The sequence below is a fragment of the Arvicanthis niloticus genome, chromosome 21 (genome assembly GCF_011762505.2).
Source record: "Arvicanthis niloticus isolate mArvNil1 chromosome 21, mArvNil1.pat.X, whole genome shotgun sequence".
Classification (NCBI taxonomy): Eukaryota; Metazoa; Chordata; class Mammalia; order Rodentia; family Muridae; genus Arvicanthis; species Arvicanthis niloticus.
The window spans coordinates 42,809,582-42,830,065 of NC_047678.1; the positions used below are offsets into that span (position 1 = coordinate 42,809,582).

The following is a 20,484-nucleotide window of genomic DNA, read 5'->3' on the forward strand; positions in this document are numbered from 1 at the left end:
GCTCACTCCAGAGTTTTGGGTGCCCATCTGCCTAGTTACTCTTTTGTTTCCAGATCCTTGAGAGTGCCACCATCTCTGGGAGTGACTTCATAGTACCTTGAGCCCACGGTACTCTTGAGTCCAAGTGGGACTCAGTTTGTACCACCATGGGAGCAAGGGCTAGCCAACACAGAGTCCACAGCGGTACCCTCTGAGGACAGCAGATAAACAAGCAGCCATAGACTGAAGTTGCAGGTGGATTTAGGAGGTGGTAGAGCATTGAAGCCCCTCCCTGGCAGCAGCAGCCCCATGTGTTCTGCCTCACTAATTGAGCACTCCCCACACAGCCATGATGAGGTTGCCGGAATGACAGAATTCACTTTTTTTTTTTTTTTGGTTCTCTTTAATGTTGTCCCTGCAGACATTTTGATACAAAACTTAAAATCAAAGATGATACTCTACTTCAGATCTCTTTGGAAAGAGGAAAGTTGTAAGTGAAAAATCCCCACCCAGTGTAAGTACATATAGCTACAGGGATTTCATATTCTTTCCATTTGGGGATAAATTCCATTACCCATCATTTAAGGTCAGATATCTAAAGCCATCTTATTTCAAAAAATGAAAACTTAAATTTACTGTTTGTGTGTGCATGCACATGTATATGGTGTGTGTGTGTGTGTGTGTGTGTATGTGTGTGTATCTGTGTGTGTGTGGTGGGGGGTTGCATACGTGCCCTTGGAGGCCAGACGAGGGTCTTGCATGCCCTGGAGCTGGAGTTATAGTCAGTTAGGTGCTAGGAACCAAAGTCAGGTCTTCTGGGAGAGCAGCAATCACCACTAACTACTACCCCATCTCTCACCAGCCCCACCTGACTTGTTCTAACAAAGATTTGGGGGTCCTTATGTCTGCTTACAAGGCAAACACCCTACTGAGTGAGCTATTACCCTAGTCTATGTTTTTTTTTTCAAAATAAAATTAATAATAATAATGATAAAATAATAATAATGTGATTCCTGAATATTCTCTGTCATGCAAAACAATTGTTTGAAAATAATTTTGTATTGAGAAACTACTTTGTGACTCCCCCCCCCCATACCCCCTCCCGTTTCTCATTTCCCAATTAGACAGATAGCTCAGATAAGTCCTTGGGGTTTGGCACCAGCGAGTTTTGTATTGAAGCCCATTTCCCAGTTCTTCCATCTTCAGGTTGGAGCCAGAGCCTCTGTTTTCTGTGGTGAGGAGTAGTGAGCAGGTTTTCTATCTCGCACCCACCCACACCCACGCCCCTTTAGGAGTACAGTACCGCGGAGTGTACCTCATTTCCATAATAGCACCGCCGCTCCCCAGTGCTGTATGGCACACACATTTATTTTTTACTATCCATTTTTTTCTCTGATTCTAAAAGTAAGATATGTTCATTTTAGACAATTTGGAAAGTACAGCAAAGCAAAGCACACAGGAAAAATAAATACCACCCACAGCCGTACCCTAGGACAACAAGAGACCAACTCCAGTCCAGTCCCTTTGCCTTGGTCTCTGCTAACACAGGTCTGCTGAGCATGATATTAAGTGATCTCCGAAGACTGGATACAAGCTTCATGTGTTTAATTGTTCCCCTGCTAACAAATGTTTGCTTTCTGTGTTTTGTAAATAGCCATTGTTCACTGCTAGTAAACCCATAGGCATGTCCAGCCCTGCGCTTTAAAACATGAAGTCTGTTTTGCATGTAGCATGGCACACAGGCCCTCCATGCGCATTCTGCTCGTGAACTCGCCACGCATATTCAACACTTAAGGATTCTTTTCCATTTCTCTCAAGATCAAATTTGTGCTCAGTCATTTGCTACTGACCCCCTTGGATCGCCACGTACGACTGTGCGCAGAAAGGTGCCTTGCAACGGGAATACTGACAATCCGGTTTGGGAGCTGAGAAAACCGAGTGCCTGAGGTCATAGGGCAAGGGTCATTAAGTTAGAGCCAGATCCCCTTTCACCTGCACCCGTACGCTTTCTCTGAGAAAATGAGAAATGTGAGTACCAGCATCCTCCGATAGAACAGAAAAGCACCGGTTTCATCTTGTTTGGGTTCCTACCACCACCACTTTAAATCACAGTTTGGAGGGTGCTGGCTGGGGAGATAAATTCGACTGGTAAAGTACTTTCTAGGCATGCAAGAGAAACAGTATCCAATCCCAGAATTCACAATAAAAGAAAGGAAGGAAGGAAGGAAGGAAGGAAGGAAGGAAGGAAGGAAGGAAGGAGAGAGAGAGAGGGAGGGAGAGAAAGAGAGAGAGAGAGAAAGGGAGAGAGAGAGAGAGAGAGAGAGAGAGAGAGAGAGAGAGAGAGAGAGAGAGAAGCAAGCCAGGTGAGCGTTTGTAAGCCCTGTGTTGAGCAGTCAGCCTAACCTATCTGGCTATCTCCAGGTCCCAGTGAGGAAACATGGAAGCTGATGGCACATGAAAAGCCACAGCAGAGGTTGCCCTCTGGCTATATATATATATATATATACTCACATGTAGCCATCCACGTGCACAGTACTGACAGAGACCAGCAGTTACCCAGCATCACCAGCCTGATCTCAGGGAGGACTGGCCCCACCACTTCAGGACTGGGTGACATCTTGTGGATTTGGGTGGTGTTTTGCACATTGTACTCAAGGCTGGGAAGGCACTGTCTGCTGCAGCCCTGCCCAACCCACATGCAACCCTCCCACACGCAGGCTTTCCCAGTTCTGTTACCGAGAAGACAGGCGCTTCTGAGCACAGAACCTGATGACAACCAGTTAACAAGTTGTCTTGGGCTTGGTTGCCAAGGCACCAAGAAAGAGACGGCCTCTGTTCAGGTGCGGTATGGGCTGTGGACGTGTGCAGAACTCTGGGGCTGTCCTACGAAGCCTGTTCAGGTCACATGACACGGAGTGTCTGCCTAGAGAGATGGACTTACGCTGGACAAGAAGGCATCTGCCTGGGGTATTTCATCCGGCCAGTGGATGCTGGCCACAAGAAAAGGAGAGCCTACCAACCCACTCCACTGCTTCCTAAGGAGACAGCTGATGAAGGGCACTCATTAGTGTCCCTCCCTAATGCACCCCACTGTTGGGACACTTCCCGACATAGGAAAATTGCCTTTCCCAGAACACCTCTGTATGTGTCACATAGAAGAATTCTAAAATAATCACTTGGGGTGAGATGGGGTGAAGACACTCCCACAACGCCTCAAAGAAGAGTCCTTTGTGAGCCGCTGTCCAGTACATCAGTACATCAGGGTGGTTGCTCCAGCCTGTGGTGTGAGGCTGCCCACACCCAGAGTGTTACTCAGATACTGGCCTCAAATCTGTCCTTGCCTCTATGTGAGTTGTCCCTCGTGTAGGTCACCCGACATACCACCCCAAGGTCACTTCTTAAGGGTGCTTTTGCACTCTCTGGGGAAATACAGCCAATATTTAAAAGGCTGGTCACAGGAGCCCTGTGCCTCTGGGCTGGCTGCCCTTTCTGAGGGGATAGTGGCAGTACCACTTAGGAAGGCAGCAAAAATCAAACAGATTCATAGATGCCTAGCATTTAATATGGCACCATATTCCATGACAATGACTAACTACTGGGTTTATCTCCCATAGCAGCAGACCCTTGACATGAGACTCAAACCACTCCACTCTGTGAAATTCACACGGCATTACTTTATTTCAGGATCGGTCTCCTCCATCTCGTGTGTGTGTGTGTGTGTGTGTGTGTGTGTGTGTGTGTGTGTGTGTATGTTTCTCTGGCAGTCGACATCTCTCTTCTGAGGCTAGAAGCCTTGATTGAAGTGGTGGGATTTCCCAGAAGGAAGGAGCTGCTGGATCCTAGGCTCTGCCAGAGCATGTATGATGCTAGCCAATGCTGACTGAGCCAGTAACCTTCCTTGCACAAAGCCCTAAGAGAGGCAGGGTCACAGGACTATGGCTGTCTCCGGTGATATAACAAGATTCTTTCTCCATGGTCAGCATCATGTTCCTGGCCCCAGTAGCTGCTGGCTTCTCTGCCCAGATTCTCTTACTCCGATGTCCTTTCTGTAGGTTAAGTGACTTCATTCTGCTGCTCCTTCTATGTCTCCTGTGTTCCTTTGGTGCAAGGGTAAGGAGAGAAGATGCCAGGAGTGACCCAAGCTGGCTGGGGCTCAGAGGAGGTAAGAAACCAAGAGGGATTTTGTTTCCCTGGGACCTGCGTGATGTCTCTGAGGAGTGGGTAGAATACCAAACTTCTTAGTTACTGATATAAGAATAAAGGACCAGGATGCTACGAGGCCCGGGTGGACCTGGCCTTCCTGAGCTCCCACAAGCTCAAGCCAGCTCACCTGCCTGTTGACCCTGCAGGGGCAAGCAGGCAACTTGGGAAGTGACCTTATTGTCACCAGCCTACATTTGATTCCAGTGTTCGTTGATGGCAGATCCTAAGATGTAAATGAAACTTGCAAACAAAATCAGATAATGCCAGGGCAGCTTTATAAAATTCTCACGAAAAGCGCTCTTTAAATTCTTAAATTTAAATTCTTAAAATTCTCATGAAAGTATTTTTTTAACTTTTTATCATGTAACTAAAAACCTCTGAAAATGTCTGACTCTATACGCATGTGTATATCATACACACATGTACACACACACACACACACACACACGCATACGCATGTGAGGGCTCTAAGACGGAAGTTGGCAGTGGAATTCTAAGTAGCCTACAAGTCCGCTGACTGCAGAAGTGTATTAGTAAAGCCCGTGAGAAGTCTAGGAAACACATGGGTAGCTTTACATAAAAACCTAGTGTAAAATGAACTCAGTCACATGCTAATGTGTTCCAGTGTTTCAGTGAATGAATAAAATGATTTGTTACAGAAATTTACATTATTCTCAGCTTTAAAAAAAAAATTACCAACCAATGTGAATAAAGGATATTTGCCAAAAAGTTAAAGTAACCATCTTGGCCAGTAAGTAAGACGTTACATATAAGAAATGCAGCGAAGACACTTATTCCTGGATTCTGAAGGGCTGGGGTCTATAACTTAATGAAGAAATAAAAATTAAAAAAAAAAAAAAAAAAACGGTTGAAAAGGAGGGAAATTTCAGTTTTTCGAAACCCATATGGCAGTCTATCTAGAAAAATCTCAGATAATATACATAATTAGAAGCATTCCATGCATCTGGGGATTTTGACAGAGAGTAGTTTGGTAACATTCTTAAGCACTAGCGACTTCTAAGTAGAAAATGAAGTTTGAAGGATTCCATTAGCTGGAAAGTGAGAAACGGAAATAAATGTAAAAGTGAAGGAATGAAAGTGCAGAGGGCTGCGAAATTTTCACTGAAGAAAGAATATTTAAATAAAAGCAAACTAATACTGTAAATGGGGGTGCAGTTTTCCCCAAATTAGCATATCACTTCGATACAGTTTCAGTAAAGGTATTCACAAACTTGGTGTGGCTTGGGTGTAAAGTCCTTGCCTAGCCTGCAGAGTCTAGTTCCATATAAATGGTTCTTGTGGGTGCACCTGTAGTCTCAGCAGATGAGACAGACGTCAGGGGGATCACCAGGAGCTCAAGGCCAGCTTGAGCTACATAAAACCTGGCTTAAAAAACAAAACAAAACCACCCTGAGTTGCATAGCATTAGAAGAAAGCATTTGCAGAGACGGGCCTCTGAAGCTTGTGTTCTATTCCTGAGGCATGGGGGGCATCGAGGTTCATCTTCAGTGGGGGCACTGTCACACAGTTGGCAAAGAGAGCCAGCTTCATAATGCCCTGCTGGATGTCTGGGGTTTTGTTGTTTTGGTTTTGGTTTTCGGGGTTTTGTTTGTTTGTTTTGCTTTACCTTTTCATATAGGAAACTAACTATAAATTTGGATAGCTTTCTCAAATGTGACATTAAAAAAAAAATTTACAGACTACATCCCAGACTAAATGTAAGACATGTTTTTAAAAGTTTAGAAGGAAATTGCGTATGTCTTTATGACCTCGGGGAAGTAAAGGTGTCTTAAAGCACCAGTGATTTAAGGAAAGGACTGACGTGGGGTGGGAACCCTGGTGAAGGGGTGGGAGAAGGCTTCCCTATGGGATCCTGGAAGTCAATCCACCAAGAAGCTGAAAGGGGTAAAGGTCTGAGCTGTTCCAAAGAGGGAGGGGATTAGTAGTGTATAGGCCTGAGAGAGAGAAAAAAAAAAGATTCAACTGGTAATGTGGAGATGCATACTAAAACCTTGAAGAACAGTGGTTGCAGCCTACCTCTGAGCTCTGAAGTAGAGCCTAGCATACCTAAGAAACAGGACTGTATGTGTCACTGGTCAAGGCCATTCTACAATCACAGCCTGCATCCGTTCCACCTGCTGAGTTTTGACTTGTATTTGTCTTATATTCATTCGCTGAGAGGGAGCAAAGCTCTGTCTGTCTCAGCCTTCCTTCTGTTTCCCATTTGCTCCTTGGAGAGTTTGGCGGGGACAATGTGGCCCTAGGGTTAGACCACCACCTCCCTTCAAACCATCTGTATAAAGCTGACTCACAGACTAGTGTTTGATGTCCAGGCAGCAAGTTAACAAACTCTGATCAAGTTGTCTACAAACTCAGGAGAAGCCCATCGTTGTGATAGGACTGTAATGACCCATGCTCCCTCCTTAGCGCATCTGCAGGGGCAACAGACAGCAATGAAAGTCAGCCAGCCGGCTGGGATATGAAGAGGCTCTAAGACATATTCCATACCCAGAAGGGGGCAGCGCAGAGCAGAGTAGGGGGTGGCGGTGCATGACTGTGTCCCCAATGCAGCAAATAGCCACTGGCCCTGCTTAAGGTCACTCCTTCCCTTCTTCTTCTGCCTGGTAGGGTTAGGGTTCTTCCCCAGACTTTGACAGCTTGCTAAGGAGAGCACCCTGAAGTGACCTCCCAGTCATCCTTCTACTTTACTGGCAAGGTGAGGTCCGAAGCTTTGTTTTTCCGCAGAGAATATTTTAAAGGGCGCTTCTGTAAAGCCAGATGTATCTATAACAGGGATCACTGTTACACGTAGACCCTGACATCTGTGGTGGCTGCTCGCCTCTTCATCCTAAGGTGGGGTCACTGTTGTCCTGCTGTTTGCTAACGCTTGAGTGTCACATTTGAGCTGGGATCTCTGACATTTTAGGGTCTCTACCTGATGCACATGGGAAGGGGGTTAAGAAACATTTTTGTGAGACTTTGGGTTGGGTTTGCATTAGTCTGAGGTTAATTATACATAAACTTTTACTCGATTTGAACTTGAAGGGTTTTTTGTTTGTTTGTTTGTTTGTTTGTTTGTTTTTTGTGTGTGCCACTTAAAACCCGTTTGAATGAAACCAGAAACCACTCAGATTCTGCACACTTCTTATTGACTGTGAGATATTTTGACTTTCCCGGTGTCCTGATTGATACCAGATTTTTCATGGGAACATTGAAATCTTGTGCTATTATTAATGACACTCTTCTATTTATAGTTGTATATTTCTAACAGGAAATGAACCCCTAAACCTTGTCTATTTAACCGTCTTGTAGATACCCACCCCAATAGTGGGAAATGCTTCATTCCTTGATCTACCATGCTAAGGTCCCATGTCTCAGCTGCCCTGAGGCCTGTGGGAGAGACTTTTAGCCCAAGGTAGAATCTGGTCCTGTTGGTGATATCTGGCTGTGGGTTTCCAAGGTGATGGCTGATAAATTCTTTATGCCAGTAGAAGGAGTGAGTGTTTGGGGCTCTTGGAGCCCCTGTCTCAGAAACTTCCCAGGTAGCAAGTTAGCACCAGCCATATTGTGTTGGACACTTTACTTTCCTAGCTGTTCAAACAGAAGATAACCCACTGTGTGGAAGAAAGATGCAGAACAATCAATGAACCATTATCTATGCTCTTAAAACTGATAATAAACTTAGTCTGTTAGTATGTTGGTGAATGTGCCCTGTATAATAGTTGTCTGGGGGAGAGCAATCTCTCTCTCTCTCTCTCTCTCTCTCTCTCTCTCTCTCTCTCTCTCTCTCTCTCTCTCTCTCTCTCCTGTTGAGATAATGTCCTTTAAAAAGAAAAAAAAAACAGACAACTACAAATGCTTCCTTAGCTAGTCATTATTAACCTAAAGAAGGTGAATGGATAAAAACATGAAGGACCCTCAGTTGTGTGTGTGTGTGTGTGTGTGTGTGTGTGTGTATGGTAATTCTCCCCTAAGCCTTGTGCACTTGTGCTTATGTGGTACAGACTTGAGTTACTTCCTGCAGAAGTCTGGGATGTGAGATGTCATATTTGATGTCTATTGTTAGCTTCATCTCATAGACTGAAGAACCTTCTAAAGAGACATAATGTCATCAACATTGTTCTGTCTGAGGAAAGGACTGAGCATGCACGCAGTCGATAGGAAGGCCCATTATTAAAATTTTGTTTCCTGTTTTAAATATCTTTATATATATACATTTTTTGGCTTATCACATTATTATGTTAAGATGTATGTATGTATGTATGTATATGTGCACATGAGAAGGGGAAATATGCACACGTGTGCATTTATATGAAGGATAGCAGTCAATGTTGGGTATCTTCTTCAGTCACTCTCTGCCTGATTTTTTGGAGACGGGGTCCCTCAGTGAACCTGGAGTTCAGATGTTCAGTAGGATTATGTGCCCAACAGGAGCCAAGCATCCTCCCATTTCTGCCTCCTCAGCACAGGATTACGAGCCATCACAGGCAGGTTTTTACATGGACTGGAGATCCAAACTCAGGCCCTCATGCATGCCTGGCAAGCACCTCAGCACCCTAGCTATCTCCTGAACAGTGTTCCGTAGCCTCTATTTTCCAGTTTTCTCAGTCCGTGTGTATTTTCTTGTCTAAAGGTGAGAAAAGGACAGTATGAACAGGTTGTTTATAAAGGTGCTAACTTCTTAGCTCTTAACTAAGACTTGAGAAAGCCAGCCTTTTTCCTCACACTTTTTCTTTGTAAATCTAAATGCCCCAGCGGCCTTCAGTAAGAATGGCAGCTTCCACACACACCACAGTTCTGATAGACCCAGTAACATTCTCTGTTCGCAGTATCAAAAAACCACACTGAGTTAAGGATTTGGAAGGTCCTAGACTTGATCTGAACCTGAAGCCATCCCAGCCACGCAGGGCCTTGAGCTCCCTGGCTGAGCTGTAACCAGCTGCTCCAAGTACTGACCTACTTCTCCCAGCTCCAAGTTCTCCATCAAAGGAATTCTGATTGCTTCAGAGACACCTGTTCCTCCACCCCCGCCCCAGACACAGGCATTAGGTAACACTGACATGTGAGGTACAGTGCCTTGAGTATCCTCAAATTCCAGCAAAACCAGAAACAACCGAAGTCTCCTACAGGGGGGTGAAGCTCAAAGGTCCCTACAAATTGCCTCCACCAGAGTAGGACAAGGTTAATAGTTACTAACCAAGGACCGGCAAAGCAGGGTGACAAGGCAGGGTGCCAGCGATGAGCAGTTCCATGGGAGTCACTGACTGTCACCCTCTCCCAACTGCAGCAGGCTCATTTGAATACAAGGGAAATGATTTTATGGATAGGCCTGACAATTGCTATTTTTAAAAGTCAATCATAGTCTTAGATTTTTAACACCTTGTTCACTCTTCCTGGTTTCAAGTTACAGTGTGATGCAGAGGCAGCACACACACAAGCCAGAGTGTGACTCACCATCTTCTGATTATTTGCTGATCTCAAAACAACAAAACTCTCTTCAGGCTTGGGGAGATGGAGCAGTGGTTAAAACCCCTTTGTCGCAGATGCAGGTGCGAGGATCAGAGTTCAGAACTGAAGAAACCCAAGTAAATAGGAAGTGAGCGCCGTGGCTGTAAATGCATCCTGAGACTTTGGAGGCCAGGGTGTCTTAGTTATGTTTCTATTGCTGTGATTAAAAACACCAAGCCAAAGCAATCTGGGGAGGAAAGGGTTCCTACATATGTCCTGTCACAATCCACTGAGGGAAGCGAAGGCAGGAACTGAAGCAAAAGCCATGGAGGAACTGCTTATTGCCTTGCTGAATTTGTTACTTAATTCACTCTAGAGCAGCCAACCCAGGCCTAGCACCTCCCACAACGGCCTGGCCCTACCCATCAATCATTAATCGAGACAATGCCCCACAGGTTTGCATAAATTAGCCATCTGAGCAAGCCCAGTCTGGGTTTGGTAGAGCGCCCCAGCTTCAGAAGTTAAGGTGGAAGAGTTATCAAGGATAATAATTCCTAGCATCAACATTGGTCCTCCACATGTAGGGATGCAGGCACATGAAAACATGGGGAGGGGTGCTTTATCCACACAGGGGAAGACACGGGAACTAGAAGAACCTTGTTGAGTTCATCCAACCATCCAAAAATATCACCAGCACCCATATTTCTCCCAGACCATTCAATGAGTCACATCCACATGTTTGTGGATGGAGAGCCAAGGGTCTCCTCAGTTCATCCGAGCTTCAAGGTTCTAGGGTGGAATGCTAGAGGCCCTCAGTAGCCTCCAGAGTTGGCGAGATAACCAGCAAGGCTCGGGATGGAGGAGATGCCACGAGTCAGCCAACACAGAAGCTATTGTACTCTTGTTATGACTGCCTCCTTAGCTTGGAAATGCGCTGGAACAGTACTGTTTTGGATCCTAGACCATTCCAAATTCTATCAGTCTTCTCTAGTGGCTGAAGCTTCCATCACTAATCAATTCACAACCACCCAAGAAGTCTTTGGTGAATGGTCGTTTCATCTCTTTGTAAATAGTTGTGAATGGGACTGGACTGTTCTCTATGAAGAGCCCAGATAAACAAAGGGTTCAGTGTGCAGGCTTTGTTGGTATTTCTTCTGAGTTCTTTGAACCAGCTTTCTTCAGACGGTCCATTCTTGGCAGTTCTGAGCCTAACTGATGGTTGACATCTGACAACCTTAGGTACAACATTTCCAAAATACATTTCTCTAGCAGGGACACTGGGCTTGGAGCCCCATACTCTGTAGATAAGAAAATTTCCCTCTGGCTTTAAATGAGGAGACACTCTTGTCCTAGTTGGGGCAGGGGCATGGCAAGGGGGCAGGGGTACGGAGGGATGCAGAAGTGGGTTGCTGCTTAAGTGTTGGGAAATATAAGGTTGTATCTGCTTGGTTCATGCTGTCTCTGGATCCAACTAGGGAGTGACAGCCTGCTATCTACCTGCCCTCCCAGGGCCAACCTTCCCGTAAAAGGTCCTGCTCCACTGCCAGGCAGTGCTGCCGTTTCACAATGCCTTGGTGAAGCGGTGTGTTAGTGAAGGACTAACAGGAGTTCACCAAGCATCAGCCTCTGGGTGCTGAGCAACGTCTGATCAAAGCATCTGTTTTCCCGAGGGAAGGGCTACCCTGCCACCACAGAGCCATGATCTTTTTCTCAGTAGCACAAGAATCACGTGGTTCTGTGGGATGTATTCCACATCTGCAGGTGTCGATTTCACTTCTTTGGACAAAGCTGTCACATGTGATGAGAACTTCCTCCTTAGGTAATAAGAACTTTTATATAGACTGAACCCCACAGCCTCCTCTGCAGGAGCTCTCTGTGGTCTCACTTGTCTTAGGACAATAAGGACTGGGGCTCAGGGATGTTAGGGGGAGACTCATGGTGGTTTTCATAGGAGGATGATTTGGGGATAAAACTTCATTTATGCTCTTGGCCCACTTATGCCTTGTATAAAATCCTTTAAAACCAGAGCAGATGAGTAGGTGAGTCTTTGTTTCTTTTCTTTGATGTGGGTATTTTTACATATCTTTTATACGACTGCTCCTTTGACTCAAGCAAGAAAAGTTTCTCCTACTTTTAAAGGAACTTTCTCTACAAATTCATTAGAGAACTTTTGGTCTTCACATTTTAAGGACAACTTATTTTCTCAAGATTTGAAATGCTTCATCCAATTTGAAGTCAACTTCAGTTCTGGTCAGAGGTTGATGTGTTAAGTTGCTGAGACTCAGAGGCACAAATACAGGGAGTGGTGGCCAAGGCGTGCCTGTGGCCTGTGTCACTGTCTTTGTTGTTGGGACAAATTGATAAACAAAGCTTAAGGAAGGAAGCCATTACCATGGCTCACAGTTCGAAGGCACAGTCCATCATGGTGAGAAGACTGGTCGGTCAGGTCTCATCCACAGTTGGGAAGTTAATAGAAACAGGTGCCGGGGCTGAGGTGCCGGGGCTGAGGTGCCGGGGCTGAGGTGCCAGGGCTGAGGTGCCGGGGCTGAGGTGCCGGGGCTGAGGTGCCGGGGCTAAGCTTTCTACATTTTATTCATAGGGACCCAGGACTGTAACACGGCACCTCCCACATGGGAATGGGTTTTCCTTTCTCAGAAGACACATCCTCACAGTCACACTAAGAGGTGTGTTTCCATGGCTATCCAAGCCCAGTGAGGTTGAGGATTAACCACCACACATGGAGTGCCAAGAAGCACAAAGTGTAAAGAAGAGAGTGGTTGGCAGAGACAGCGGCATATGTGGCACTCACACACATACACACACATATACACACACACACACATACACATGTACACACATATACACACACATATACACACATACACAGAAACACACATATACATGTACACATACACACACACACACAAGCACAAGCACCTGGATACTTCTGTGATATTCACACTGCTGCCTGTTGGGGGGTCAGTGTGTACCTGCTGTAAAGCAGTGTCCCAGGCAGAAAGCAATGTGTGTCCATTTGTTCAAAGGACACGGTGCCCCCACTCTAGAGTGAGTGGCCTGCCCTGTGGAGACCATGGTGTGTGAGGACCCCACTGTCCAGTCTGTGCAGTGCAATGCCAGGGTCTTGGCTGACTTAGGCCCTCTTGTACCACAGCCCTCACACAACTGTCCTCTCTCCCTCTCAGCTGCCTTTCCCCATGCTGAGCACGATGCCAGCACCTGGGATCTCAATAAGTTCTTGTTGAATTGAAATGGGTTCTTCTTCCCTGCGCCTTATGTCTTTGCTCCAGAGCACAAGGCTACTGTAAATGGCTTCCCATTGAGCCATGGTGGTACTGAATCAGACAGCGGGAGCCCTCAGACATCTCCAGTATTGATGTGGCTGCTCACCCGCCCTCCCAGGCTGCACAGCTGCCCTGTCGCTGACACAAAGCACAAAGTCTGGTCTAATGCTCTCCAACACTCCCTCACTATCATGCGTAGCCGTTGGGACAGCGAGCCCCACACCTGCCACTCGGGAGCCGAGTTTGGTCACAAACTTTTTTATATCCACTTAAGTCTCTGGAGCAGGAAGGACATGAAGTCAGCTTCAGAGCAGCATTAGAGTGGTTTGTCCTCAGTACAGAGATCCTCGGCCATCCGTGCTTCCCACCGCCCTGTTTACCCTGCATCATGGAACCAACCTCAGTGCCTAACATCAGAGGCATGAGCGTACGTATACGCGTGGCGGTGTTTTCTCAGCCATTAAGAAGAATGAAGTGATTTTGTTTGAGGGAAGTTAATACATACAGAGAAAATCATGGTAAGTGAATTAAGCGAGTTTCAGAAAGACGAAGTATCATGTTTTCTTTCCTTTGTGGTTCCTAGATATATGGTTACATAAAGTCATGTATGTCAGAGGGAAGAAGCTAAGCTATCTGGGGGAATGGGAGGGGAGGGCTGGGACAAAGGAAGATGGGCCGTTAGGGGACAGGCTGTATGTATTTGTGTGACTGTCCTTATATAACACAGATGTGTACAATGAGAAGTGGCTGGTGTGTGTGAGTGTGTGTGTGTGTGTGTGTGTGTGTGTGTGTGTGTGGTGTGGTGTGTTTCAGATCCTTCCTTCCCTGAAGGAATAAGGGGAAACTGTAGGCTTGAAGAGGGCAGCCCTCGGCAAGGGCAGAGGAGCCAGTGTCTTAGATCTCTGCCCAGATCCAGGATGAGGCATTGGTGGGTAAGTGGGGAGGGTAAAGGCTATGAAGGGCCTACAGGTAAATAGCCTGGTCTCTCTGCCCTGGGACCCAGCACCGGGTATCACTGGTGGGAGTCCCTAGGGTGACACATCAGGGCATTCTAATTTCTCCCACCCCTAGAGGCTGCTGTACACCCACCAAGGAGGAACTGAAGGCCTTTGTTGGTCTAAATGTGACTGAGTGCTTGCAGGGCAACTGTGGCCAGTAAAAGCAGCCCAGTCAGAGTGGCCTTCAGCAGCTGGCCTCCTTGTCTGTCCCTTGGGCTTGCATTCCCATCTCCAGAGCAAAGTCTGTTCCCATTCTTGGAAATAGCCAATCCCGAGTGCCAGGTTCTCTGCCCCAACTCCTGATTGACTAGAAGTCCCTGTCATCACCAGCTCCACACTCTGCAGGCCCAGGACTGTGGGCACAGTCCTCAGATCCCAGGCTCAGCACAGTGAGAGCAGCCTGGATGGCATGTATGGATGCAGACCCACTGTGAGTAAACAGGGATCAGGAACCGGAAAAGAAATATAGGGTGCGCACTCTGACCGTTCACAGACAACATCCACGTTTGCCCAGATCTTGACCTCCTCACAGGGAAAAGATGCTTGCCTGCCCTCCTCTCTCATCTAGACAGATGACCCTCCTTGAACCATGGGCTCCCTACCCAAGGGCTACCTTCCAGTCCTTACACTCTGCACACAGTGTGCTTTCTCCAGGAAACATCCCACTCTTCACAAGAAGCGAGCTGCTTCATCCTTACCACACTGGCACAGTGTCACCAGCTTCCTGCAGTTTGACACATAAAGGACTTTTGACACCAGGGTCTCCCATCAACCTTACCACTCCTCACTCTGCCATATTTACGGATAACTTGGTGTTCGGGTGTGGCCAAATCCCTGGAGCTTAAACGGAAGAAAGGCTTGTTTTAGGAGGGAACAGTGAATCATGGCTGGGAAGACAGGGCAGAGTTCACAGCCACAGAAATGGAGCTGGGACCATTCCCTTCTAAAGACACTGGGAAACGGCAGGAGATGGGGGCTCCCCCTTCTTCCTTTTCAGGCAGCCATCAAATGGTGCCACCCCCAGCCAGGACATAAAGTCAGGTCTGAGTCTCCAGCACTAATGACTCAGAAGAGACCCTTCCATGGCTAGACTGATAGTTTTGTTCTTGTTATTGTTTTTAAGAGTTATTTATTTATTATACAGTGATCTGGCTGCATGTATGCCTGAAGGCCAGAAGAGGGCACCAGATCTTATTATAGATGGTTATGAGCCATCATGTGCTTGCTGGGAATTGAACTCAGAACCTCTGGAAGAACAGTCAGTGCTCTTAACCTCTGAGCCATCTCTCCAGCCCCTAGACTGATGTTTTTAAGCTAAGAAAATTGTCCTGATTTTCCCTCTACCGGTCCTACCTTGTGGCCATTGAGAATCACAGAGAAGACATAGGGAGATGTTTGTTATAACTGATACCCAAAAGCCAAGCTTGGTGAGCTTGAAGCCTCTTTCTCATTCCAGGTCTTCCTGGTTTTGAACTATGGGCAAGCTTTTCTAGCCCATTTTCTTCTCTGTAAAAGTGGACTCCTAATGCTGCCTCTCTGGGACTGTGGCACTCAAAGAAGGGTCAGGAGTTCAAGGGCAGCTGGGTTGTAAATCCTGGGTTGCAAAAACCTTTGAGCTTCCTCTGGACTGGAAAGCTACAGTCTTTCTGTTTCTCTGTCCCCAGGGGAAGGTGACAGGGAAAGCTCTGTCCTGCCCTTACTGTCTTCCAGCTCGTAGAGCAAGTAGGCTAGTTTGGGCTTCTGGGTTTTATCCTGTCTTGGTGATGTTTGAGGGGTGTGGACATGGACTTATTTTCTTTTCTCCTATAGATTCATTACACCTCTATGGAGAGGCCTCAGAACATCACTAACTGACAGGTCTCCATATCTGTATCCACTGCTGATACAATGTAAAAACACAGTAGCCCAGCAAAGCCTCGAATCCCCCAGAGAAACAAATGGCTGACGGCTGAATGGGAGCAATTTCTGATGGGACCCAGTCATGGGTCACCTGGGAGCCACGTCTGTGCCCTGGAAGCCCTAGAGAGGCAGGTTTGCCTGAGCATCTGTGTGTGAGAGCCGTGGAATGTGCTTCTCTAGTGTCCGGCTCTGCTGCTGGAGGCCTGCCAGGTGTGGGAGAGCCTGTGGTACCAGAGGAGTTACCCTGTGCCCTTTCTCAGTGATATTGCTTTTGAAAATCTAGATCTAACAGAAAAAGTGGATCTTTGTATAGAGCTTCTGGGACTGAGTGAGCCTGCATCTGAGATGAAATCTGAGATCTAATCAACTCTCAGCAAGGGTCCTATAATTGATTATTAATGTCTGCCAAGGGTGTAAGAAGGAGAAAGCCCAGACACCATGCATCTGCCATTTTTATTTCTTTTCTAAACCCTCCTGTCCATTCATTCCACCACCAAAAGATTTCCACTAAACTAAAAGGGGCCAGTGTAGCCAGTCCTACTAAAGTTGGAGTAAAGTAGTCTGGCCACTCACAAATTGTTCTTTTTAAAAGCTGTTTGAGAGCCAGAGAGATGGTCAAGGGATTAAGAGATTGCTGCTCTGGTTTCCAACACTCATGTGGGGCAGCTCCAGAGGATCCGACTCCCTCTTCTGGCCTCCATAGGTACTGCACCCACATGGTTATAACCCCACCACATACACACACACACACACACACACACACACACACACACACACACACACACCTTAATTTTTAAATTTTAAACATAAATAAAAGTTAGAGTTTGCTGACTTTACAAAGCCCCCAGGCTGAGTATTTTGGAGAATAAGGAAAAGATTCACATGCTGTTCAAATATGTTACCTTGGCCACTCTAACCAATATAAGAGTGTGAACTGCCCTTGGTCAGCACACAGTGCTGCGTTTCATGAAACAGGCAGGGAGCTGAGTTTCTTGGCTGTGGCTCATTTGTGGTGCTCAGTGAGTAGCACGTGTTGCCTGCTGAAGGGTTGGTTGTTTTGTAAAGCTTTTAAAGCAGCTAGACTCACCCTCAAATGCTGTGAATCCAGCGTTGCTGTAGCACTTGCCTGTGGTCACCTCACTTGGCAGATACAGGCAGCAGGATCAGGAGCTCGAGGTTATCCTTGACATGGTGATTTTGAGGTCATCCTGAGCTACACAAGACCCTGTCCCAGAAAATAAATTTTAAAATGATTTAAAAAAAAGAGACAAGAAAACAAAGCAAAATGACATAGACCTGAGACAGAGGTGGCAAGTAGCCCCTAGAATGGACGCTTTTCTCTCTAAATCAGCACTTTGGTCTCATTTTTGACCCACAAATTTTTATTCTGAAATGACTGGGTTTTGGGGGACATCAGTGCTCTGTGAACTGGAACGTTGAAGACAGGACCCCTCATTCTCTCAGTTACTCGGTTCATTTCTTCAAACACAATGCAGTGCTGGGTCAATGGCCTATGCCAATAACCCTAGGGCTTGTGATACTGAGGTAGGAGGAATTCCAGGCCAGTCTGGGGTACAAAGAAAGACTCTGACGTGCCCCAACACACACACACACACACACACACACACACACACACACACACGAACATTTAGGGGGAGGGGCCCACACAACATTTGCCTGTGGCACTAAACTCACAGCTGTAGAATGGGGACAGAGAGCTGAAGCCCTCTGCTCAGCACTCTCTGCTTATTTAAGAAAACCAAATTTCTCTATGAGCTGAAACTCTTTTGCCACTCTTGTCAGAAAGGAGGGAAGCCCGAGTCAGAGTCAGCCGAGGACCTACCACCACCACCACCACCAGCTCCAAAAAGAGCATGTTTGTTAAATTTCTGGCTCTCTTGTGTAAGTGTGGTCTGTCCTGGAGAGGTTGAGAAGTCTGTGACGTCTGTTCAGTGTGGTAGCTGAGAGCTCCTGACAAGGAGTTAACAGGACATGGCGCAGGTAGCCATGGGATTTTGTTGTTGCTTTGGTTTTCTGAGACAAAGTCTCACAGTGTAGTCCTGTGAGGGTGGCTCCTAACCCACGGCAATCTTCCTGCCTCGGCTTCCCCAGTGGCAGAATCTCTCTCTGTGAGAGATGGGACCATTGTGAGAGGTAAGAAGGGAGAGACATGTCGGAAACGAGGACAGAGATTGGACACACCTGATTTCCGTAGCCCGTTTCTTGTCAGAACTCCAGTTATTAAAAGCCTTATCACATTACTCTAAAAATAAAGTCCGTAAACTGTTCAGTACTCCCTCAAGACAGACCCTAGTTCCCTAATCCTTCCAGGGTATTTCTAGGAATTAGAGCAGCGGTAGTTCTTTCTCACCCTGCCTGAAGATTCCTGGGCCAGCCTTCCTGTCAGTGTCTATGAGAGTCATGGCCTCTGAGAAAAGCTGTCAACAAACCTCACTTCCTGTTGCCTTAAAACTTGTGTCCTATTTTGAAAATTGCCTCCTTGGCTCTTTCCTGTTCATGTCTGACCCTACATGTGTCCCTCGCCAAGCTCTTATGGTCTGTGTTTTTAAGCCCACAGTGATGTTCTGTCACAGGTCACTGGCTTCTGGTAGCAAAGTGGACCCTCATCTAAATGCTGACGTATGACAGCCCAGGGAACAAACTGGCCTCCATGATACCCAGGCCCCTGAGATGGTGACAGTCTGCACCACCGAGCTACCCATTTCTGTCCTGTTTCCACCTCCGCCCCACCATGGTGGATCGGCCATAAATTCACCCCCAGCCCTGCTCCCAGCTTCTCACTGACAGCTTTGTTTCTCCTACTGCCTTCCTGACTCCCCAGCTCATCCTGGGACTTCTGCTTCCTCCCCAAATCTCCCCCAACACTACCAGTACAATTTCAGGGACCCACTTTCCCTCAGGTCCCTCTCTCTTCACCAATAGCTTCCCAGGCAGACCCTCACGTGGAGACTAGTCCCCCTACACCCTGTACACCCCAAGAAGCATTTGATGTGCTGCCAGCTCTCTTTTCTCCTGTCGGCCACCACCCCAGCTAGCAGCTGGCAGTTCTGAGCTGTGTCGTATGCCTGCCATTGTGGCCCAGCGTTAGCCTTCCAGATCCCTAGTATCCCAACAGCTCTCTGCGCTCTCTGCAAGTTCCTTGCTGCACTGCAAGGACCAGGGGGCTCTTCTTCTGGGGTCTTTCTGAGGATCCTATGTACAGCCCCCACCCTCACCCCGCTACACAATGCATTTCCCGGGGGCCACCCTTGCATCAGTCACTGTAGTGGGTACTTTTCTTCTGCTGACAAGAAGCATCTGAGAAAGGGAGGGGGATTGTTTTGCTTTCAGTATGTAGGGGGGCCATGATGGTGGGGAAAACGTAAGGGACACGAGGCAGATGGTCACGTCCTGTCCTCATTCAAGCAGCAGAGAGAGATGAGCTCAGTTGGTTCACCCCCTTTTATTCAGGTCAGGACCCTGGCCTATACAGTGGTGCCCCCACACACACACACACATTGGGCGGGGCCTTCCCTCTTCAGTTAAACATTTCTGGAAATACCCTTACATCACAGAAGCACCCAGAGATGCGTTTCCACGATGATTACAACTCCAGTCAAGTGGACAGTTAAGATTAATCATTGTGATTGCCTGTTGTCTGTTTGGCATGCCCTCCTCACCCTGGATGTTCTTCGCTTCTTAGGAGAACAGTGCTGTTCCCCAAACTCCTCTGGAGTAGAACTGGGTCTTCTCCATGCGACGGGTTCCCACCTCCATCCAGGGCAGCTTCAGACTCCTTGGATCTTTTTTTTTTTTTTAATGTGACTCAAAGATTTGGGAAATAACCTTGTCTATTCCCCCCCCAAATTGCTGGTTATCGAACCCATTGTCAATTATTAAATAAGGAATAAAGAGAGAATAATTTATCTTTTGTTGTTGTCATTTGAGACAGGATTTCTCTGAGTAGCTCTGGCTGTCCTGGAACTCACTTTGTAGACCAGGCTGGCCTCCAACTCAGAGATCCACCTGCCTCCCAAGTGCTGGCATTAAAGGTGTTTGCCACCACACACGGCTGAGAGAGTGATTTTTAAAATTATGTTATTCTTTCACTAACACTCATTGGCCCTGTTAACCCCACTTTGGATCCAACTCTACTACCCAATGCCCAGGGCAATAGGTGGACCAAAATCAGCCCTGTTTGTACTCAAGCTGGCTGACCGAACCCATCTTAATTCCTGTCCATTCTTGCTTCTATGTTGGGAATGACACCCGGGGCATCTCTGGCTTGTACCCACATTCCACTGACTGTACACCCAGCTGTCTGCTGTCTTTTGTGGGAAGAAGTGGGAAGCTCAGGTGTCACCAGAAGGCCGTTCATTCCCTGAGTGGTCTGAGGCAAGCAGGTGTGTTGTTTTTATTGTTTTTTTTTTTTTTCAAGTGAGACAACTGTGCTGTTTAAAGGATGCAGTGTGTGCATGCTTACCCCCCTGAGCCTTCTTGAACATCTAACACATCCCAGCTGCCTGACAAGAGTGTCTGTGGAAGATAAAAGGCATTAAAAAGTCCTAAGAGCAAAGCTGGATGAGTCACAGGCAGAAGGCGCCTGCATGCCTCCTTAGCACGCCAGGCAGGGGTTTGGGTGGGTGTGAGCAGCC

The 20,484-nt window shown here is 47.0% G+C and overlaps 1 long non-coding RNA gene across 2 annotated transcripts in view; it reads left to right on the forward strand.

Moving 5' to 3' along the window:
• The window catches only part of LOC117693489 (uncharacterized), a 121,024-nt gene that overhangs the window by 35,485 nt on the left and 65,055 nt on the right, over positions 1 to 20,484 (forward strand). The window contains exon 3 of one of the 2 annotated variants that reach the window (XR_013105728.1): positions 4,032 to 4,141. The exons of the other annotated variant lie outside the window; for it this stretch is intronic. This is a non-coding gene — a long non-coding RNA (uncharacterized LOC117693489). The remainder of the gene's footprint in view (positions 1 to 4,031; positions 4,142 to 20,484) is intronic. 2 annotated transcript variants of the gene reach the window in all.